Below are 23519 nucleotides of genomic sequence, written 5' to 3'. Positions count from 1 at the left end.
GCTGGTTGTGGCCGTCACAAAGAGGCGGGGCTATGCAAATAGGGTGTGCCGGGGCAGTCGGGAAGGTGCTGGGAGTGTGCGGGCCTCAGGCCGGCGAGGCCGATGAAGGTCCGAAACAGGGCCTGAGCCAGAGAGGGCCTGGGGCTGGGAGCCCCCGGGTCCGGGCCGACTGGATGTGGTGTTGCCTGGATGTGGTGTGGGCTTGGGCCGGAGTTGTGCTGCCGGCAGGGCCCAGCCCTCCCTCTCCCCATGGAGGCATGTCTAGCCTGGCTTTGGGCCCGTCTGCGCGCGCGCCTTTCGGGTTATCGCTTCTCGGCCTTTTGGCTAAGATCAAGTGTAGTACCTTTGGAACCACTTGGTCCTCTGGCTGGCAAGACCAAAGAGGAGTATCTGTTCTAATGATCCTATCTGAAGAACGGAGAAACCATTGGTCCTCTGGACTAGGCTGAGAAGCAGAAGCTTGATGAAAGCTGGGCCGCTGTGCTCCCATGAGGGTGGCCCCTGACTTGCATTTTGAGTCGGGGGAGATGCTCATGCACCCATGCTTAATCAAGCTTCACTTCCTTTGCCCTTGCCATTAGGTGGGCGGGAAGTCTTTTCTTTTTCTGGCTGCCAACCAGAGCCTTGCAAAAGGCAACCAATGGCCTTGCACCGCCCACTCCAGCACCTTTTTTGTGTCTGGTTTGAGCACCCTGGATGGGGTCACGGTCTTTTGGCTGGACTCGCAGGCCATGATTCGCCCTGGGGGAAGCTTCGGCAGAACCCAGGGTAGACGGGACTCCCCCTAGCTTCGGCGAAGGGGAGTCCAAACGTCCCCAAACCCCTTCGGGGGGGCGGGGTGGTGGGCCCTCCCTAGCTTCGGCGAAGGGGGACCCACCCGTTCGAGCTGTTCGCTGGCGGTAGCTGGGAACAGCTTGGGCAACGGAGCCCATGCCTTCGGGTAGGACTCGGAAGGATGATTCAATATCATCTGTTCTTATCAGTTTAATATCTGATACGTCCCCTATCTGGGGACCATATATTAAATGGATTTTTGGAACAGGGAGATGGAAGAAGAGCTTGCTCTGTCCACTCCACGCATCGACCTGGTATTGCAGTACCTCCAGGACCGGTGCACTTCTCTTACTCAGTTTGAAAAAGCAGAAAAAGAAGCAGCAAACGAGCTGTGGGGAAATGAAAAGCCCAGCAAGCAAAGTTTGGGAGGACAAGCAGTGCAGGAGACAGAGAGCCGTGGAGCAAGGAGGAAGCCGACGGTGGTGCACAATGCAGCATGGCAGGCCAGCAGAAGCACAAGAGAGGCAGGCAGGCAGGCAGGCAGGCAGGCAGGCAGGCAGGCAGGCAGGCAGGCAGGCACATTTGGTAGTTGTTGTCTTGTTGTCTTGTGATCCCGGCGGCTGTGTTCAGCTGTGAGTTGTTGCAGGAACGAGCCGATTGCATGAACGAGCTGGTTGTGGCCGTCACAAAGAGGCGGGGCTATGCAAATAGGGTGTGCCGGGGCAGTCGGGAAGGTGCTGGGAGTGTGCGGGCCTCAGGCCGGCGAGGCCGATGAAGGTCCGAAACAGGGCCTGAGCCAGAGAGGGCCTGGGGCTGGGAGCCCCCGGGTCCGGGCCGACTGGATGTGGTGTTGCCTGGATGTGGTGTGGGCTCGGGCCGGAGGTGTGCTGCCGGCAGGGCCCAGCCCTCCCTCTCCCCATGGAGGCATGTCTAGCCTGGCTTTGGGCCCGTCTGCGCGCGCGCCTTTCGGGTTATCGCTTCTCGGCCTTTTGGCACGATCAAGTGTTGTGTCAGAAGCCTTTGCGACTAACTCGCTTCCTCTTGGCCTTGAGACATCGCCCCATTTAAGGGGCTTAAGTCTCCTGCTGCTTTTGGGAGGGGCCAGTGACATCGTGGGAAGGGATCGCCTCGAGGACCCTCGGGACCTATGAAGGGTTTGCATTAAGAGGAAAGAAATATCTTTAAAGATGGAGGAGGAGGAGCCTGGGAATCCTTCGCGTTTTAGGAACACGGTGCGAATTACGCTGCCTGAAGAGAAACGTGGGCCGGATGGCATCTGTCTGGTGATGGAAGAGATGGTAATGCGAATTGGTGAATTACAACCAAAAGACATCTTCAGTCTTCCAGAATACCCACGAAGAGGCCTATATGAAGTGGTGTTCTTTAAAACGGAATCTTACCGTCAATTTAAATGGAAGTGTAACCAGAACAAGGAGGACCCAGTGTTCCAAGGAGTCTCGTTGAAGTTTATGCATTCTGATCGTTTCAGAGTGGTAACTATTCAGATGTATAACCCGTATGTGCCAGTGTCTGAAGTGGCAAAACACCTGAAAAAGAATGCAGAAGAGGTCATATTCTTAAGAGACATAAAAAATCGTTTTGGTGTGTGGAACAATAAGAGATTGTTTAGGGTGAAGTTCCTAGAGAGCGACTCATTTGATGATGGCATTTTACATCCTCCCTCCAATTTTAGGATGGGAGCAGAAGGGGGATTTATGTTCTATTCTGGCATGCCCCCGTATTGCCAAAAGTGTAATGAATTCGGACATACGCCACAAAATTGTGCTGCAAATGCGACAATATGCCCTAACTGTCTGGAATTTGGACATGCAGCTAAAGAGTGTCCAAATGAGAAAAAGTGTTCCGTGTGCAAGAAATTGGGACACATGTATAGAGAGTGTCCAGAAAGAGCAGGAGAAGGAGAAGGAACAAGGGATTATGCCGGTGCGGTGAAAAGGGGAGTGGCAGAAGTTGTGCAAGTGGCAAAAGACATTCTGGAAGATGTGGAAGATGTGGAGAGAGATAGCATGGGAGAAGATGGAGTCGCCGAAGAAGAAACGATGGAAGAAGAAATGGAAGAGGCGGACGGTGGAAGTTCTAAAAGGGAAGGAGAGTTTATAGAAGTTACTAAAAAGAAAAAGAAGAAAAGAAAAACTTCCAAAGGAAAAAATAAAGAGGAAGGTGCTGTAAAGAAGGTAGTGGTGACGGAAGCAAAAGAAACAGAGGCAACGGAGCCGTTGGCAGGTGATCATTTTGTGAATTTATCTCTTGGAGATGGACTTGTGTTGTCTGGAGTGAGTGGAGTGAGTGTTTTCGAAAGTAAAGAGGAAGAGAGTAAAGGTGAAGAGAGTGAAGAGGAAAGAAAACATAGTAAAAGACACAAGTTGGACTCTGACAGTGATTCTCTAAAAATGTTGGAGGGAATAGAGGATCAAGAAGATTCGGTGTCAGACGTTTCTGGTGAAGTGATAACAAGAAGAAGTGTATCAGTAAGTGATGGGCGGTTGAGTCAAACACCAGAAATGGAGAAGTATGGTGTGGTGAGTAAAGAAGGAGTGACTTGATGGGTCTGAAATTACTGTCCTCAAATGTGAGGAGTATTAAAAGTAGAGCACGACGTGTGGTTATTTTTGATTTTTTATCTTCTTTGAATGCAGACTTTATTGCTTTACAGGAATGTGGTTTGAATAACTCCGAGGAATGTGAGCAACTAAAAAAAGATTGGAAATGGGGTGATTCTTTTTGGTCTGGGAGTGTGGAATGTAAAAACTCCGGAGTTGGTTTTTTGTTATGTAATATGCAATGTGATATTATTTCTTGTTTGGTAATTGAACCGGGAAGGGCAATCTTAGTTAAAGTTAATTATCATGGTATAGTTCTTAAGTTTCTAAATGTTTATGCCCCTATTGAAAAAGAGGAAAGAACTAATTTGTTTAATAAGCTCTATTTTTTTTTGACAGGAGTAGAACCACTGATTTTGTGTGGGGACTTTAATTGCATTCTGAAAAGAGAGGATAGGCAAGGTGTGGCCGGATTAGATGTAACGTCCGGTATCCTTCAAAATTTAATTTCAGATTTTTCGCTAGGCGATTTTTGGGTTTTGAGTAAGAAACAAATTGAAAGCTTTACTTTTGAAAGTAAAAAATGTAAATCTAGGATTGATTTTGTTTTGGGTACATCTGAATTTGATGTTAAAGATTTTGTTTTAGTTAGTAATGTTTTTTCAGATCATAAATTACTGAAGGTAGAGTTTAACCTTAAAGAAAAAAGTATTAAAAATAAAAAGAGAGATTGGAAGTTGAATGCTCAATTATTAGAAGATGAAGAAGTAGTTGAACTATTTAAGTTAAAATATGCTGTGTGGCAAAAACAAAAATTTAATTTTTCTTCAATTAAAATGTGGTGGGAATGGATTAAAAAAGAAATTAAAAACTTTTTTATAAATATTGGTATTAAAAACGGTAGAAATAAAAGGAGAAAATATAATGAGTTAAATATTAAATTGCAAACAATGTTAAGATTCAGAGAGAAAGGTTTGGAGGTGACGGAGGAAATTAATAATTTAAAGGAAGAGATTAAAAAATGGATAGAAAATAGAGGGAAGGAAATAATTTTTAATTCTAAAATAAAAGATATTGAAGAAGGTGAAAAATGTTCGCGATATTTTTTTAAAAAGGTTTTAAGTAAAAAAGTATTTATTGATAAAATAGATGATGAAGAGAGTATAGATGGAATTTTAAAAAAGGTATATGGATTTTATAATAATTTATTTAAAGAAAGAGAAACTGAGTTAAATACTGTGGAAGAATTTTTGGAATTAATTGTAGATAAGATATCAGTAGATGATCAAGCGTGGATGGATAGAGAAATTGATTTAGAAGAAATATATGCTGTGATGACATCTTGTACAAAGGGGAAGTCACCAGGTTGTGATGGTTTAATAATAGAGTTTTATTTGAAATTTTGGGATGTATTAAAGAAGGATTTTTTAGATTTGATAAGAGAGGTTCTTTTAACGGGTGAATTGACTTTATCTCAAAAAAAAGGTGTGGTAACGTTACTTCATAAAAAAGGTGAAAAAGAGAAAATAAAAAATTATAGACCAATAACTTTGTTAAATGTCGACTATAAAATTATAGCTAAAATATTTGCAAATAGAATGAAAAGTGTGATACATCAAATAATTAATCCGGGACAAGTTTGTGCGATACCGGGAAGGAGTGTGTGGGAAAATTTATTTATTGTTAGAGATGTATTAGAAGATGTATTGCAAAGAAATCAAGGTGTAGCAGTTTTATCCTTAGACTTTGAAAAGGCGTACGACAGAGTTAATCATAGTTTTATGTTCAGAGTGTTAGAGAAATTTGGATTTGGTAGAAAGTTTGTTGATAAACTTAAAATTTTATATAATAATGTCACTAGTGAGATTTTAGTAAATGGTTTTAAAACAGAACCTATTGATGTGAAGTCGGGAGTGAGGCAGGGTTGCCCTTTATCACCAATTTTATTCATATGTTCAATTGAGCCTTTATTACTAGCTTTTTTTAAAGATAAGCTTATTAAGGGGGTATCGATTCCTGGTAAAAAAGAATGTATCAAATCGTTGGGCTATATGGATGACGTTGTAATTTTTTGTTCAAATAACGAATCAGTAAATAGAGTGATTTTATGGGCAAACATTTTTAATAGTGCAGCTAATTTTAAGTTGAATGTAGAGAAATGTGAATGCAACGTATTTGGGAAATGGGAGAGTTTTATTGATTGTAAGGTAGATTTAAAAAGAGGTAATAGTAGAATTTTGGGGATAATGTTCTCACAAAAATTAACTGGTGATTTAAGTTGGTCTGAAGCCTTAGATAAAATTAAAAGGAAATTATCAATGTGGAAATTAAGAAGTTTGACTATAACAGGGAAGGTTTTAATTATAAAAGCAGTGATTTTACCGATTCTATTATATGTCGGGTTAGTATTTTTACCTAATTATCTTTGGATGAGAAAATTTACTCGAGAGATTTTTATGTTTATTTGGAATTCAAAGATGGAAAAGTTAAAAAGAGAGTTGATGTATAGAGATATTAAAAATGGAGGGAAAGGAGTACCTAATATTCAAGAGTTTTTACAATTAAAATATATACGGTTTATAATAAAGTTAGCTGCTCAGGATAAATGGGCAAGTTATTTTGTGAAGTATGGTGCTGGGTGGATTTTAAATAAATACAAATGGTTTAAAATTGATAATAAAAAACCAATGGCTTTTGATGGAACTAGATTTTATAATGTTTTAGATAAAATTATCAAGATATGGGATTTAGGAAGATACTCTGATATTGAAATAATGAATATTAATGTGGTATGTAAACAATGGCGAAAACAAGAGCAAATGTGCTTAGTAGAAAATTTTAATAGTAAAACTTCAAAGGAAATTTGGAATATGGTTGTTAATAAAAATTTGACAAATAGTCAGAAAGATTTAGCGTGGGCCATAGTACATAAATGCTTACCTGTGAAGGATTTCCAGTATCAGAGAGGTTTGCTAAGAAGCCCTCAATGCCCGAGGGAAAATTGTCAGTATAATGAGACATGTATGCACTTGATATGGAATTGTGATTTTGCACAGAGGATATGGAGAGATATGGGAAAAGTATTGAAAGCAATAGCTGGTTTGACAAATATGAATTATTATGCAATTGTGTTTGGTTTCGAATTAAAATGTGCTAAAGATAAAATTAATACTGTATGGGTAGTAATAAATATAGTTAAAGAAGTACTGTGGAAAGTTAGGAATTTGTTAATCTTTAAAAAACTGTTGGTGGATGTAAAACAATGTAAAAAAATGATATATGCTGAAATGTATGTTCATTTTTTAAAAGATAAAAAAATAAAAAAAGAAATTGCAGAAAAAGATTGGAATATAAAAATATGGAATATAAGAACAAATTGATTTTACTATGATGTAAAAAAAAAAAAAAAAAAAAAAAAAAAAAAAAAAAAAAAAAAAAATCTGTTCTTATCAGTTTAATATCTGATACGTCCCCTATCTGGGGACCATATATTAAATGGATTTTTGGAACAGGGAGATGGAAGAAGAGCTTGCTCTGTCCACTCCACGCATCGACCTGGTATTGCAGTACCTCCAGGACCGGTGCACTTCTCTTACTCAGTTTGAAAAAGCAGAAAAAGAAGCAGCAAACGAGCTGTGGGGAAATGAAAAGCCCAGCAAGCAAAGTTTGGGAGGACAAGCAGTGCAGGCGACAGAGAGCCGTGGAGCAAGGAGGAAGCCGACGGTGGTGCACAATGCAGCATGGCAGGCCAGCAGAAGCACAAGAGAGGCAGGCAGGCAGGCAGGCAGGCAGGCAGGCAGGCAGGCAGGCAGGCAGGCAGGCAGGCAGGCACATTTGGTAGTTGTTGTCTTGTTGTCTTGTGATCCCGGCTGTGTTCAGCTGTGAGTTGTTGCAGGAACGAGCCGATTGCATGAACGAGCTGGTTGTGGCCGTCACAAAGAGGCGGGGCTATGCAAATAGGGTGTGCCGGGGCAGTCGGGAAGGTGCTGGGAGTGTGCGGGCCTCAGGCCGGCGAGGCCGATGAAGGTCCGAAACAGGGCCTGAGCCAGAGAGGGCCTGGGGCTGGGAGCCCCCGGGTCCGGGCCGACTGGATGTGGTGTTGCCTGGATGTGGTGTGGGCTCGGGCCGGAGGTGTGCTGCCGGCAGGGCCCAGCCCTCCCTCTCCCCATGGAGGCATGTCTAGCCTGGCTTTGGGCCCGTCTGCGCGCGCGCCTTTCGGGTTATCGCTTCTCGGCCTTTTGGCACGATCAAGTGTCAAAAGGTATGCGATAACACGTCACCTCTCGGCCTTGGGACATCGCCCCTTATTAAGGGGCTTAAGTCCCCTGCTGCTATAGGGGGGAGACCTGTAAAGCATCGGGAGTGATCGCCTGGAAGGGCCTCAATGCTTATTGTGGAGAGGTGCCTGTAAAGGATATTGTCGGTGGAGATGGCGGACTTTGAAGATGGGGCGGCCAATCCGGCGCGCTATATGAACACAGTGAAGATTGTATTGCCTGAAGAAAAGCGTGGACCATTTGGTGTGGATATTATTGTTGAGCAAATGGTAATGCAGATTGGAGGACTTTTGCCTAAGGATATTTTCAGCCTTCCTGAATATCCCAGAAGAGGCTTATATGAAATTGTCTTCTTTAATACGGAGAGTTATCGAAAATTCCAGAGGAAATACAGAGAGAATAAAGATCATGAAGTGTTCAAAGATGTCGAAGTGAAGTTTTTACATTCTGACACAACTAGAGTTGTAACTGTACAGATGTATAATTCGTATGTGAGAATGGAGGAGGTGGCAAAATTTTTAAAGAAACATGCAGAGGAGGTGGTGTTTCTGAAAAGCTTGAATAATCGCTTCGGTGTCTGGAACCAAAAGAGGCTTTTTCGAGTCAGATTTCACGAAAGTGATTCATCTGATGACGGCATTTTGCATCCACCTTCCAATTTTAGGTTGGGTGCTGAAAGAGGATTTATGTTCTACTCTGGGATGCCAAAGTACTGCCAGAGATGCAATGAATTTGGTCATATACCTCAAGATTGCAAGGAAAAGAATACAATATGCCCTAATTGCTTGGAATATGGACATACTGCAGAAGACTGTACAAATGAAAAAAAGTGCACGTTATGTTCAGAGCGTGGGCATATGTATAGAGAATGTCCAGAGAGAGCATCGAGTTTTGCAGCTAAGGTGGAAAAGAAACCTGAACGGAATGCAGTGCAAAGAAGAAAAGATGTGGAAGATGGAAAAAGAGTGCTGGTTATAGAAAGCGCAAAAGAAGCTAAAATGGAGAGAGTTGAAATTCAAGCTGAAGCAGAAAGCAATAAAGAAGAAGTAAAGGAAAAGGTGGTGCAGATGGAGGAAACGGAAGCTGTTGCTCCTTATGTGTCACTGACTTTGGGAGATGATTTAATTTTCTCTGGCATAAGTGTTTTTGAAAAGGATATGGAAGAAATGGGAAGTAATGAAGAAGCGGACAGAGAGAGCGATGCAGAAGGAGAGAGTGAAGAAGAAGGAAGGAAACATCTGAAAAGGTGTAGAAGGGATTCAGATAGTGATTCCTTGAGAATGGTGGAAAGTATTGCAGATCAAGAAGATCAAGATCAAGAAGATGCAGTTTCGGATGTGTCTGGAGGAGTGATCACTAAAAGAAATGTGTCGACGGGTGAAGAAAGATTGAGCTTAACGCCAGACCTGAGAAAATATGAAGATGGGGGAGATGGTAACGTGACTTGATGGGGTTAAAGCTTATTTCCTTGAATGTAAGGAGTGTAAAATCAAAGACCAGAAGGGTAGCTATTTTTGAATATTTGTCCTCTCTTAATGTTGATTTTGTGGCTCTACAAGAATGTGGGTTAAATAATAATGAAGATTGTGAAAGTGTTAAAAAAGATTGGAAGAAAGGGGATTCCTTTTGGTCTGGCAGCGAAGAATGCAAAAATTCCGGTGTTGGTTTTTTATTTTTTAATAAGATGTGGGAGGTTTTTTCTTTTTTTGTAATTGAGCCTGGGAGAGCAATTTTTCTTAAAATTTGTTATTTGGGTGTAGTATTTAAGTGTTTGAATATATACGCACCTGTGGAAAAAGAAGCCAGAGCGGATTTATTTAATAAGATTTATTTTTTCTTGTCGGGTGTAGAGCCTATTATATTGTGTGGTGACTTTAACTGCATTTTGAAGAGAGGAGATAGGAAAGGAATAGCAGGATTGGATGTTACTTCTGGTATCTTACAAAATTTGATTTCAGATTTTTCTTTTTCTGATTTTTGGGTAAAAATTAAAAAACAAAAGGAAGGGTTTACTTTTGAAAGTAGTAGATGTAAATCCCGTATTGATTTTGTGTTTGGATCTTCAGAGTTTGAAGTTAAAGAATTTAATTTGCTTAGTAATATATTTTCTGACCATAAGTTATTGTGGGTAGAATTTGACATAGAAGGTAAAAATATGATAAACAAGAAAAGAGATTGGAAATTAAATGAGTTATTGTTACAAGATGATGAAATTGTGGAAGGTTTTAGAGTAAAATATGTTAATTGGAAAAAATATAAAGGAAGTTTTACTTCGATAAAATTATGGTGGGAGTGGGTAAAAGTAGAAATAAAAAAATATTTTATTAAAGCAGGAGTGCGAAGCAGTAAAAAAAGGAAATATAAATATAATACTTTAAATGTAAGATTACAAACAATGTTAAAATTGAGAGATAGAGGTTATGATGTTAGTGATGTAATAAATAGTATTAAGGAAGAAATTAAGAAATGGATAGAGGATAGAGGTAGACAAATAATTTTTAATTCCAGAGTTAAGGATTTAGAAGAAGGAGAGAAGTGTACGAGGTATTTTTTTAAAAAAAGTGTTGGTAAGAAGGTATTTATTGAAAAGATTGAAAATGAAGTTGAGATTAATGGTATTTTAAAAAAAGTATATGAATTTTATGATAATTTATTTGCAAAAAAAGAATGTGATTTTAAAGTTGCGGAAGATTTTATTGATTTAATAGAGAGTAAAATATCAAATGAGGATAAAGTATGGATTGATAAAGAAATTGAGGTTGAGGAAGTACAAACAGTTGTTAATTCATTTTCAAAAGGAAAGTCACCTGGCTGTGATGGTTTAACGGTTGAATTTTATCAAAGATTTTGGGATATTATTAAAGATGATTTAGTGGAAATGATTAAGGAAGTGTTAAAGTCAGGTGAACTTACTTCATCTCAAAAAAAAGGTGTTGTAACTATTATTCATAAAAAAGGTGATAAAGATCAAATTAAAAATTATAGGCCGATTACATTATTAAATATGGACTATAAAATAATGGCTAAAATTTTTGCTAATAGAATGAAAAATATAATTTATCAAGTAATTAACCCAGGGCAAGTGTGTGCAGTGCCTGGGCGAAGTATATGGGAGAATTTATTTATAATAAGGGATGTATTATGTGATATAATGGAAAGAAAACAGGGTATAGTATTGTTGTCTTTAGATTTCGAAAAAGCATATGACAGAGTGAATCATGATTTTATGTTTAAGGTTTTAGGGAAATTTGGTTTTAGTAAAAATTTTATTGAAAATATGAAAGTTTTATATAAAGATGTTAGTAGTGAGATATTAGTTAATGGTTTTAAAACAGATCCAATTATAGTCAAATCAGGAGTGCGACAAGGATGCCCCTTGTCGCCAATATTGTTTATTTGTGCCATAGAGCCTTTAATGCTAGCTTTGCAAAAGGATAAAATTATTAAAGGAATAACTATACCCGGAAAAATGGAAAGTATAAAATCTTTATGCTATATGGATGATGTCGTAATTATGTGTACAAATAAGGAATCAGTAAATAGAACTATTTTATGGGCTGAATGTTTTAATAGTGCTGCTAGTTTTAAATTAAATGTGGATAAGTGTGAGTGCAATGCATATGGTAAATGGGATGACTTTAAAGATTGTAAAGTTGATATTAAAAGGGGAAATAGTAGAATATTAGGTATTGTTTTTTCACAAGATTTAACTGGTAATTTGAGTTGGAAGGAAATGTTGGAGAAAATTAAAAGAAAGATGTCGTTGTGGAAATTAAGAAATCTGACAATAACTGGTAAGATATTGATAATTAAGGCAGTGATTTTACCAATTTTATTATATGTGGGTTTAGTCTTTTTACCTAATTTTTTATGGATGCGTAGATTTATTAGAGAAATATTTATTTTTATTTGGAATTCAAAAATGGAGAAATTAAAAAGAGAAATAATGTACAGAGACATTAAAAATGGGGGTAAAGGAGTTCCAAATGTAATGCAATTTTTAGAGTTAAAATATTTAAGATTTATCATAAAATTAGCAGCTGAAGAAAAATGGGCAAGTTATTTCGTTAAATATAATGCAGGGTGGATTTTAAATAGATACAAATGGTTAAAATTAGATTTAAAAAAACCAGTAGCTTTTAATAGTTCACGGTTTTATATTATTTTAGATAAAATAATTAAAAAGTGGGACTTATTTAAATACTCAAATGTAGAATTGTTAAATGTAAAGAAAATATGTAAAGAATGGAAGAAGTTAGAAAATGTATGCATGGTGGAGACTTATAATAGTGGTGTATCAAAAGAGATTTGGAATATGGTGGTAAATATGAATTTAACGAATAGTCAAAAAGATTTGGCATGGTCAGTGGTACATAGGTGTTTGCCTGTAAAAGATTTTCAATATTGCAGAGGTCTACTAAGAAGTTCTAAATGTCCAAGAGTAAACTGTAATAATAATGAGACATGTTTGCATTTGATGTGGAATTGTACATTTGCGCAAGAGTTATGGAGAAGTGTTGGTGTAATTCTTAAAGCTTTAACTGGTTTGGGGAATTTGAATTACGAAATGGTGATGTTTGGGTTGGGTATAAAATGTAATAAGAATCAAATTAATATTGTGTGGCAAGTTATTAATATTGTAAAAGAAGTATTATGGAAAGTCAGGAATTTAATAATTTTTAAAAATTTGGTTCTGGAAATTAAGCAATGTAAAAAAATGATTTATGCAGGAATGTATTTACATTTTTTAAGAGATAAAAAAATTAAAGGTGGAAAAGCTGAAAAAGATTGGAATTTTAAAATATGGAACATAGAGTAATTTTTATCTACAATGATGTGTTTTAAAGAATAAGTGAACGAATATGAAATTCTTTAAGTGAACTGAGTAGATAAAAAAAAGAAAGAAAAAAAAAGAAAAAAAAAAAAAAAAAAAAAAAAAAAAAAAAATCTGTTCTTATCAGTTTAATATCTGATACGTCCCCTATCTGGGGACCATATATTAAATGGATTTTTGGAACAGGGAGATGGAAGAAGAGCTTGCTCTGTCCACTCCACGCATCGACCTGGTATTGCAGTACCTCCAGGACCGGTGCACTTCTCTTACTCAGTTTGAAAAAGCAGAAAAAGAAGCAGCAAACGAGCTGTGGGGAAATGAAAAGCCCAGCAAGCAAAGTTTGGGAGGACAAGCAGTGCAGGCGACAGAGAGCCGTGGAGCAAGGAGGAAGCCGACGGTGGTGCACAATGCAGCATGGCAGGCCAGCAGAAGCACAAGAGAGGCAGGCAGGCAGGCAGGCAGGCAGGCAGGCAGGCAGGCAGGCAGGCAGGCAGGCAGGCAGGCACATTTGGTAGTTGTTGTCTTGTTGTCTTGTGATCCCGGCTGTGTTCAGCTGTGAGTTGTTGCAGGAACGAGCCGATTGCATGAACGAGCTGGTTGTGGCCGTCACAAAGAGGCGGGGCTATGCAAATAGGGTGTGCCGGGGCAGTCGGGAAGGTGCTGGGAGTGTGCGGGCCTCAGGCCGGCGAGGCCGATGAAGGTCCGAAACAGGGCCTGAGCCAGAGAGGGCCTGGGGCTGGGAGCCCCCGGGTCCGGGCCGACTGGATGTGGTGTTGCCTGGATGTGGTTTGGGCTTGGGCCGGAGTTGTGCTGCCGGCAGGGCCCAGCCCTCCCTCTCCCCATGGAGGCATGTCTAGCCTGGCTTTGGGCCCGTCTGCGCGCGCGCCTTTCGGGTTATCGCTTCTCGGCCTTTTGGCAAGATCCAGTGTCTTGTTGGAAGGTAGATTTTCGCACATCGGCCCTCGGCCTTTCAACATCGGCTTTAAGTCTTAAGTTGAACGCTGCTATTGGGGGAAGATCTGTGGAGGCTTTCGAGGAGGGATCAAACTAGAGGACCCTGAAGCTGCCCTAGGGTGGTGGAGGGGGGCTTCACTCCCTGATCGGGACCATGGAAGGATTTTATACATCATCGGCACCGGATGTTCGCTACAGAAACACTGCAGAGGTTTTGTTACCAGAATCCAAAAGAGGTGAGCAAGCTTTGAAATTTATTGTTGAAGATTTATTGGATTTTTGTGGGATAAAGCCCAGGGATATGTTCAGTATTCCCGAGTTCTACAACCGTGGAGTGTACGAGCTTATTTTCAAAGACACTTCTCTTTACAAAATGTTTAAACGGAACTATCTTCAAAAGCAAGAAGATCCCAGAATTGAAGGATGTAAAGTTGAATTTAAACATCGGGATAACATCAGGTTGGTGACTGTTTATATGTACAACAACTATGTGGAAGACAATGAAATTCTGTTTCACCTGGATTCTGTTTTTGATGAAGTCGAAATGGTAAAGAAAGTGCAGAATAATTACAATGTTTGGTCTGGGAAAAGATTGTTCCGTGTAAAATTACGAGACGATGATACATCGGAAGATGGTTTTTTTCACCCTCACCAGCTAATAAATCTCAGTGGGAATAGAGGGTATTTGAAATATAACGGCATGCCGGTTTATTGCTGGAAGTGCAATAGTTTTGGCCACGTCTCCCAAGAGTGCCAAGCTGGGAAGATGTGCCGTGTGTGTTTTGAGTTGGGGCACGATGATGAAAATTGCCAAAATGTGGTAAAGTGCTCTAATTGTGGTAAAGAAGGCCATAGATCAATGGACTGCCCAATTACAACCTATGCTGAAAGGTGCAAATTAGGTTTGGTGGCTCCCCCAATAGACATGCTGAGTGTTGACTTTCCTGTGTTACCGGGCCCATCTAAAAGTAAGGTGGCTGATCAAACAGAGAGTTCTTCCTCAAGGAACAAAGGAATGGCAGTCCTGATTGGACCAAAGTTGCCAAGGAGAGTTAAGAAGGATATTGGAAGTCCAAATAAGAGAAGAGCTCTTGAAGCAAAAGAGAGTGAAAAACCTGAAGCTACTTTTCCACCTGTAGCTGAGGAAGTTGTTCTTCATCCTGTAGCTGAGGAAGCGATTCTTCAACCTGTGGCGGAGGAAGATGATTCTTCGGTGGACGACTTCATTGAAGTTCTGGAACAGCAGAAGGGGAAAGGGAATGAGACTCCAGTTTCAGAAGATTCTTGCAACCTTTTCATGGAGACTGATACACTGAGCGAGGTGGATGTGTGTCTGTCCCCAGTTTTTGACTTTGGAAGTAGGGCATCGCGAGGGGACAGACTTAGTGAAACTCCGCATTTGCCAAGTTTTCCTTTTAGGGAAACTGGCTCATCTGCAGAACATGACCCAGGATGATTTTTTTTCCTTTTCTTTTGTGATACGGTCTAGTTTTTTTTGAATGTTCCTTAGATGTGCTTCATTAAATGTTAGAAGCATAAGGAATGCTGCAAGGAGAGCAGCAATTTTTGATTTTTTAGTTTCTTTAAATTATGATTTATATTTCTTGCAGGAATGCAATATAAATTTTGATTATAAGTATGATAGTTTTAGGAATTCTTGGTCATGGGGGTTTTCCTATTTTTCTGGTGAAAATGATGTAAAAAATTCTGGGGTGGGTATTTTGGTGAGAGGGAATTGTTTTGTTTTTGACTCATTAATTGAAATTTGTCCAGGTAGGGCTCTTTTGCTTAAAGGGGATTACAACGGGTTTAAAATTAAATTCTTTTGTGTATATGGGAATGTGGATAAGAATGAAAGGTTCAATCTTTTTGAGAGAATGCCTTACTTTTTGAGTGGAACTGAACCAGTTATAATTTTTGGAGATTTAAACTGTGGTATTGATATAGGAGATAAGAAATTGGATAAGTCTGCAAAATTGCTTAAAAACATTATAGTTGATTTTGAGTTGTCAGATGTATGGAGAACTAAATACAAAGAAGAAAAAGGGTTTACATGGGAGGGACAAAATTCCAAATCTCGGATTGATTACGGGTTTTGTACAAAACATTTTGTGGTTAAGGAAGTTAAATTAATTTTAAATCTATTTTCTGATCATAAGATGGTGGGATGTGACTTTGAATGTGATGATGACTTTCAAGTAAAGAAGGGACTTTGGAAGTTGAATAGCTTGTTGCTGGAAGAAAATGATGTAAAAAGATCTTTTGTTGCTAGATACAAATATTGGCAAAGTTTAAAAAATAAATTTTCCTCTGTTGGGTTATGGTGGGAATGGGTGAAAAAAGAGTTTAAACTTTATTTTATAAGAGCGGGTGTTAATAGAGCAAAAAGGCATAGGTCTGAATATAAGAATCTAAATATTAGGTATCAAAATATGTTGCAGTTTAAGGCATTAGGTTATGATGTAGATGATGAATTAATTGAAATTAAAAAGGATATCAAAATATGGATTAAAGGTAGAGGTAAGGAAATAATTTTTAATTCCAGAGTGTTGCACTATGAGGAAGGCGAAAAGTGCACAAGGTATTTTTTTAAAAATATTAAGAGAAAGGAGGCTATAAAAGAACTTAATGGTTTGAAAAAGAAAGATGAAATTCTTAAAGTAGTTTGCGATTTTTATACTAATTTATTTAATGGAGAAAAGAGAGATAAAGATAGTGTCAGTTCTATAATTCAAAAGGTGGAGAGGACTTTGAATGTGGAGGAAAAATTATGTTTAAGTGGGAAGATAATGTTGGTTGAATTAGAGGAAGCAATTAAAGGGTTTTCTAAAAATAAATCGCCAGGTTCAGATGGGCTTACTTGTGAATTTTATGTAGAATATTGGGATCTAATTAAATTTGATTTGTGTGATTTGATTAATGAGTGCTTTGATAAGGGTGAATTAAATGAATCACAAAAAAATGGTGTAGTTACTTTAATATTTAAAAAAGAATGTAGGAGTGATGTGAAAAACTATAGACCAATAACTTTGCTGAACGTCGATTACAAAATTATGGCAAAAATTTTAACAAATAGACTAAAGAAAGTAATAGGTACTGTTATTGATGGTAGTCAAGTGTGCGGTATTCCTAAAAGATCTGTATGGGAGAATTTAATTTTGATCCGTGATATTTTATGTGATATTTTAGATAGAAAGCAAAGGGTAGCACTTTTGTCTCTTGACTTTAAAAAAGCCTTTGATAGTGTGGACCATAGTTTTATGTTCTCTGTTCTTAGCGCAATGAATATGCCTTTAGATTTTATAAATATGGTAAAGGTCCTTTATAAAGATGTCAACTCTCAAATCTTGGTTAATGGATTTCTAACAAATAAAATTAAAGTAAGATCGGGTGTAAGGCAGGGATGCCCTATGTCTCCATTGCTGTTCATTTGTGTTTTAGAGCCATTTTTGCAAATGATTAGGAGTGACAAAATTATTAGAGGGGTGATGTTACCAGGTAGTGGAGGTAATAGTGTTAAGACTGTTGCTTACATGGATGATGTGGCAGTTTTTTGTACAGATGCAGTATCAATTAATAGAGTTACTCTTTTAGCAGATATTTATGGGTTGGAATCTGGTTTAATTTTAAATAAGTCTAAAACTGAATGTTGTACGTTTGGAGATTGGAAAATGGATAGTTTTTGCAAATTGAATAATTTTGTTCAGGAAATTAAGATTTTAGGTGTAATTTTTAATAAAAATCTTAATGGGGAAATAAATTGGATGAATACACTAAATAAAGTAAAAAAGAAAATGGGGTTTTGGGGACTTAGAAAACTAACAATGGAAGGCAAAATTTTAATAATTAAATCTGTGATTTTACCCGTAATATTATATACATCAATGGTTTTTTTACCTAATGACCTTTATATGAAGAAATTAATGAGGGAGGTGTTTGTTTTTATATGGAGCTCTAAAATGGAGAAAGTAAAAAGGAGTATTATGTTCAAAGATAAAGTCAATGGTGGTAGGGGTGTTCCGAATTTTAAAACCTTTTTATCACTAAAATATTTTATTCTTCATGTTAAATTATTTTCTGCAGGTAACTATGCTTCATATTTTGTGAGATTTGGATGTGGGTGGATTTTTAGAAGACATAATTGGATTAGTATAGATAAAAATAAACCTTATGCATTTAATTCATCTAAATTTTATGTGATTTTAGAGAAAGTAATTAGACAGTATGCCTTAGATAAATATAACATGGAAGATTTTAATAATGCTAAAGTTCTTATGATTGCTCTAAAGAAAGAGGAAATAATGGAAAGTGTTGAGTATTACACAATGGGTGTCAGTAAGAACATATGGAATATGGTATTGAATAAAAATTTAACAAACAGCCAAAAGGATTTGTGTTGGCTAATAGTGCATCGTGCTCTTCCAGTAAAAGAATTTCAACACTCTAGAGGATTGATCAGGAAATCAGAATGTCCTAGAATTGGATGTGTACGGGCAGAGTCAGTTCTACATTTAGTTTGGAACTGCCAGTTTTCTCAATATGTGTGGAGGAAAGTTGGAGGTTTTGTAAAGCATCTGACAGGTTTAAAGAAAATTGATTATGAAATTGTGTTTTTTGGGGTGAATATGGAATGTAATGATGGAAAGTTAATGCAATGTTGGCAAATTATTAATTCTGTCAAAGAGGCATTGTGGAAGTGTCGTAATCTTCTAATATTTAAACAAGTTGTTTTCTCTGTTGAGGAATGTTTTTCTTTGTTTTTGAGTATACTTTATGTATATTTTTTGATTGATAAAAAGAAAGATAAAATCAAAGCATATAAAGATTGGATGCCAGATTGTTGGTATAGATTCAAATAAAATATGTTATAGTCCTTGAAGTATAAAAATAAAAATAATAAAAAATATATATATTTTTTTCATAAAAACTACAATGATGGTATATATGGAAATATAAAATAAAAATCCATGGCAGAAGAATGTCTTGGTGTTTTTTATCCTGAGTAGTTTTATAAAAAAAAATAAAAAAAAAAAAAAAAAAAAAAAAAAAAAATCTGTTCTTATCAGTTTAATATCTGATACGTCCCCTATCTGGGGACCATATATTAAATGGATTTTTGGAACAGGGAGATGGAAGAAGAGCTTGCTCTGTCCACTCCACGCATCGACCTGGTATTGCAGTACCTCCAGGACCGGTGCACTTCTCTTACTCAGTTTGAAAAAGCAGAAAAAGAAGCAGCAAACGAGCTGTGGGGAAATGAAAAGCCCAGCAAGCAAAGTTTGGGAGGACAAGCAGTGCAGGCGACAGAGAGCCGTGGAGCAAGGAGGAAGCCGACGGTGGTGCACAATGCAGCATGGCAGGCCAGCAGAAGCACAAGAGAGGCAGGCAGGCAGGCAGGCAGGCAGGCAGGCAGGCAGGCAGGCAGGCAGGCAGGCAGGCAGGCAGGCACATTTGGTAGTTGTTGTCTTGTTGTCTTGTGATCCCGGCTGTGTTCAGCTGTGAGTTGTTGCAGGAACGAGCCGATTGCATGAACGAGCTGGTTGTGGCCGTCACAAAGAGGCGGGGCTATGCAAATAGGGTGTGCCGGGGCAGTCGGGAAGGTGCTGGGAGTGTGCGGGCCTCAGGCCGGCGAGGCCGATGAAGGTCCGAAACAGGGCCTGAGCCAGAGAGGGCCTGGGGCTGGGAGCCCCCGGGTCCGGGCCGACTGGATGTGGTGTTGCCTGGATGTGGTTTGGGCTTGGGCCGGAGTTGTGCTGCCGGCAGGGCCCAGCCCTCCCTCTCCCCATGGAGGCATGTCTAGCCTGGCTTTGGGCCCGTCTGCGCGCGCGCCTTTCGGGTTATCGCTTCTCGGCCTTTTGGCTAAGATCAAGTGTAGTATCTGTTCTTATCAGTTTAATATCTGATACGTCCCCTATCTGGGGACCATATATTAAATGGATTTTTGGAACAGGGAGATGGAAGAAGAGCTTGCTCTGTCCACTCCACGCATCGACCTGGTATTGCAGTACCTCCAGGACCGGTGCACTTCTCTTACTCAGTTTGAAAAAGCAGAAAAAGAAGCAGCAAACGAGCTGTGGGGAAATGAAAAGCCCAGCAAGCAAAGTTTGGGAGGACAAGCAGTGCAGGCGACAGAGAGCCGTGGAGCAAGGAGGAAGCCGACGGTGGTGCACAATGCAGCATGGCAGGCCAGCAGAAGCACAAGAGAGGCAGGCAGGCAGGCAGGCAGGCAGGCAGGCAGGCAGGCAGGCAGGCAGGCAGGCAGGCAGGCAGGCACATTTGGTAGTTGTTGTCTTGTTGTCTTGTGATCCCGGCTGTGTTCAGCTGTGAGTTGTTGCAGGAACGAGCCGATTGCATGAACGAGCTGGTTGTGGCCGTCACAAAGAGGCGGGGCTATGCAAATAGGGTGTGCCGGGGCAGTCGGGAAGGTGCTGGGAGTGTGCGGGCCTCAGGCCGGCGAGGCCGATGAAGGTCCGAAACAGGGCCTGAGCCAGAGAGGGCCTGGGGCTGGGAGCCCCCGGGTCCGGGCCGACTGGATGTGGTGTTGCCTGGATGTGGTTTGGGCTTGGGCCGGAGTTGTGCTGCCGGCAGGGCCCAGCCCTCCCTCTCCCCATGGAGGCATGTCTAGCCTGGCTTTGGGCCCGTCTGCGCGCGCGCCTTTCGGGTTATCGCTTCTCGGCCTTTTGGCTAAGATCAAGTGTAGTATCTGTTCTTATCAGTTTAATATCTGATACGTCCCCTATCTGGGGACCATATATTAAATGGATTTTTGGAACAGGGAGATGGAAGAAGAGCTTGCTCTGTCCACTCCACGCATCGACCTGGTATTGCAGTACCTCCAGGACCGGTGCACTTCTCTTACTCAGTTTGAAAAAGCAGAAAAAGAAGCAGCAAACGAGCTGTGGGGAAATGAAAAGCCCAGCAAGCAAAGTTTGGGAGGACAAGCAGTGCAGGCGACAGAGAGCCGTGGAGCAAGGAGGAAGCCGACGGTGGTGCACAATGCAGCATGGCAGGCCAGCAGAAGCACAAGAGAGGCAGGCAGGCAGGCAGGCAGGCAGGCAGGCAGGCAGGCAGGCACATTTGGTAGTTGTTGTCTTGTTGTCTTGTGATCCCGGCTGTGTTCAGCTGTGAGTTGTTGCAGGAACGAGCCGATTGCATGAACGAGCTGGTTGTGGCCGTCACAAAGAGGCGGGGCTATGCAAATAGGGTGTGCCGGGGCAGTCGGGAAGGTGCTGGGAGTGTGCGGGCCTCAGGCCGGCGAGGCCGATGAAGGTCCGAAACAGGGCCTGAGCCAGAGAGGGCCTGGGGCTGGGAGCCCCCGGGTCCGGGCCGACTGGATGTGGTGTTGCCTGGATGTGGTTTGGGCTTGGGCCGGAGTTGTGCTGCCGGCAGGGCCCAGCCCTCCCTCTCCCCATGGAGGCATGTCTAGCCTGGCTTTGGGCCCGTCTGCGCGCGCGCCTTTCGGGTTATCGCTTCTCGGCCTTTTGGCTAAGTGTTAAGTGCTTTGTGCAGGAGACACTAGTCGAAGGGTATTTAGGAGTCCTCCTCACTCGGCCTTGGGACATCGGCTTTCAGTCTTAAGTCTCATGCTGCTATAGGGTGGGGAGCACAAAACCCTGGATAACGAGTAGCGATCGTGTACGTTTTGCCTACCTGTGCTTGGCCCTAAGGCATCGGTGTTGAAGATTCTTCATTCATCTTAAGCCTTTTGCTGCTTTTGGGTGTAGGACGCAAGCGTGCAAATTCATCTTTCGGAGCGGAGTATCGTTGGAGAAAAATGGAGGACGTCTATGGAGAACCTTTCCTTCAGGACACAATCCGGCTGGTGGTCTCTGAAAAAGGGAAAGGAAAAATCGATAAAAAATTCGTGGTGGAGACTTTGTTGCGCAAAACTTTGGAGGTGAGTCTGAAAGACATACTGTGTTTTCAGGATTTTCCAAAAAGGGGATCTTATGACATTACCTTTGCTGCCTCCTATATTTGCAAAAAAGTGTTTGAGAAATACAAGGAGAAAAAAGACTTTTTTGATTCAAGTGGTGTGAAGTTAATTCCCTTGTTTCTAAATGAAGAAGTCCTAATCACAGTCCATATGTACAATCCCAAAGTGACTGATTTTGAGATACAGTCTTTTTTGTCTACCTACTGTGAAAAGATTGTGTACAAGGGAGTGGTGAGGGACGAGTATGGCATGTGGACAGGGAAGCGTAAATTTTTGGCTTCTCTTATTAAAAATGAAAACAGTTTTGGAGGTTTGCTGAGACCACCGCCGGTGTTTTCCTTGGGCAAGAACAGAGGTTTTCTTTTTTACAGAGGAATGCCAGACTTTTGCAAAACGTGTTCAAATTTTGGTCACAGACAGGAGTTTTGTGAAAAGGAAAAGGTTTGTAGGTTCTGTGACAAACCTGGTCATGAGGAAAAAAACTGTAAAGAAAAATCTTGCAATTTGTGCGGTGGGAAAGATCATTTGTTCAAAGACTGTAAAAAAAGAAAGAAGAAAGAAAAAAAGACTACTCTAGAGGATTTAAAAAATTCTGCTTCTCCCGAGGTTTTGTTTGAAAGAGCAGGATATATAAAAAATCCTCTTCCTGGTGGTCCTGAGTATATTCCTAAACCACTCGAGGACCATACTGTGGATGTTTTTTTTGAACAGGGCAAGGGGGAACAAATTGCTCTGAAAAGACTGTTTGACGAAGGCACTGGCAGTGATATGGAGGGAGAAGATGGAGAAGGAGAAAAACTGACTGAAGATCCTGCTCAGCCTGTATCAAAGAAGAAGTCTTCTGAGATTGCTACAGGAGAACTACAAAATAACCCTTTTTTTCTGGAAATCGAGGAAGGGAGAGATTTTTCGGGTCCAGAAGATATACTTACAATGGTGGACAGTCCTTCAGTGGATCTTTTTGGGAGAGTGTCTGATTCAGACTCAGCCTTGTCCCCTTTGAGTGAGCAAGATGTGGCTAGAAAAACAAAAGGGGTATCAAGATTAAATTAAATGTTGAAAAATGCATTTGAAAATTTGCAGTTTAAATACACGGAGCATTAGGAAGCCTAGTAAAAGGGCTGCTCTGTGTGATTTTTTTGGTTTATCTGATTATAACATTATTTTTTTACAAGAATGTGGTTTAAAAATGGAAATGAATTATGCGAAATACAAAAAATGTTGGGATAAGGGTATATCGGTCTGGTCTGGGGGAAATGAAAATAAAAGTGTTGGTTTAGGTATTCTTTTCAAAGGGTGTAGTGTTAAAATAGATAAGATTGAAGAAGTAATTCCAGGTAGATTGTTGGTTGCTTATATGTACTTAAATGAATCTCGAGTTAAATGTATTAATGTATATGCACCAGTAGAGAAAAGTGAAAGAAAAGAGTTTTTTGACGTTTTAAATTTGTTTTTGTCAGGCTCTGACCCATTAATTTTAGCAGGTGATTTTAATTGTGTTTTACCTGGGGAAAAAAGAGAACATTCAAGATCTGATGTTAGAAAAGATGGTTCGGCTTCAATTTTAAAAAGTTTAATAGAGGATTGGGGTTTGCAAGATGCTTGGATGGTAAATGGTAGATTATCAGAAGGTTTTACTTGGGGAAACAGTATAACCAAGTCACGTATTGATTTCATTTTTTATCAAATGGGTGTAAAATTTTAAATTTTAGCCTAAAGGATAATTTATTTTCGGATCACAAAATATTAGAGTGTGATTGTTTTTTTGCAGATATAAATAAAAGGGGGAAACCGGTATGGAAATTAAATGTGTCTATTTTAGATGATTTAGAGGTCAGGGAAAGGTTTATTATTTTTTATGAAAACTTAAAAAAGAGAAGAGGAGACTTAGATATAGTTGTTTGGTGGGATTTCTGTAAAAAAGAGTTTAAAAATTTCTTTTGTAAAGTTAGTAAAGAAAAAGGGAAAAAAGAAAGGAAAGATTATAGAGATCTACAAAGAAAATTAAATACCTTGTTATATTTTAAATCTATGGGGGTGTTGGTGGACCAAGAATTATCGGATATAAAAACTGAGATAAAGAATTTTCTGGATAAAAAAGGTAAACAGATCATTTTTAATTCTAGAGTTAAAATTCTAGAACAAGATGAAAAGTGTTCCAGGTTCTTTTTTAAAAAAATTCA

The 23519-nt window shown here is 39.8% G+C and overlaps 3 non-coding genes and 4 pseudogenes across 3 annotated transcripts; all 7 read left to right on the top strand.

The window, feature by feature from the left end:
* Positions 1 to 304: 304 nt before the first annotated feature.
* LOC121397438 lies at positions 305 to 429 on the top strand (annotated as a pseudogene).
* Positions 430 to 930: 501 nt separating this feature from the next.
* LOC121397384 lies at positions 931 to 1122 on the top strand. Its single transcript, XR_005963637.1, has one exon. It is a non-coding gene; the product is annotated as a U2 spliceosomal RNA (small nuclear RNA).
* Positions 1123 to 6710: 5588 nt separating this feature from the next.
* On the top strand, positions 6711 to 6927 carry LOC121397417 (annotated as a pseudogene).
* A 5614-nt stretch (positions 6928 to 12541) lies between these two features.
* On the top strand, positions 12542 to 12712 carry LOC121397422 (annotated as a pseudogene).
* A 5690-nt stretch (positions 12713 to 18402) lies between these two features.
* On the top strand, positions 18403 to 18605 carry LOC121397414 (annotated as a pseudogene).
* Positions 18606 to 19239: 634 nt separating this feature from the next.
* LOC121397473 lies at positions 19240 to 19430 on the top strand. The gene has a single exon (XR_005963697.1). It is a non-coding gene; the product is annotated as a U2 spliceosomal RNA (small nuclear RNA).
* A 634-nt stretch (positions 19431 to 20064) lies between these two features.
* Positions 20065 to 20255, top strand: LOC121397472. Its single transcript, XR_005963696.1, has one exon. It is a non-coding gene; the product is annotated as a U2 spliceosomal RNA (small nuclear RNA).
* Positions 20256 to 23519: the final 3264 nt, after the last annotated feature.

The sequence above is a fragment of the Xenopus laevis genome, chromosome 8L (genome assembly GCF_017654675.1).
Source record: "Xenopus laevis strain J_2021 chromosome 8L, Xenopus_laevis_v10.1, whole genome shotgun sequence".
In the NCBI taxonomy this organism is placed as follows: domain Eukaryota; kingdom Metazoa; phylum Chordata; class Amphibia; order Anura; family Pipidae; genus Xenopus; species Xenopus laevis.
The sequence above is the reverse complement of the archived record's forward strand: the minus strand, read 5'-3'. Positions and strand labels throughout refer to the sequence as shown.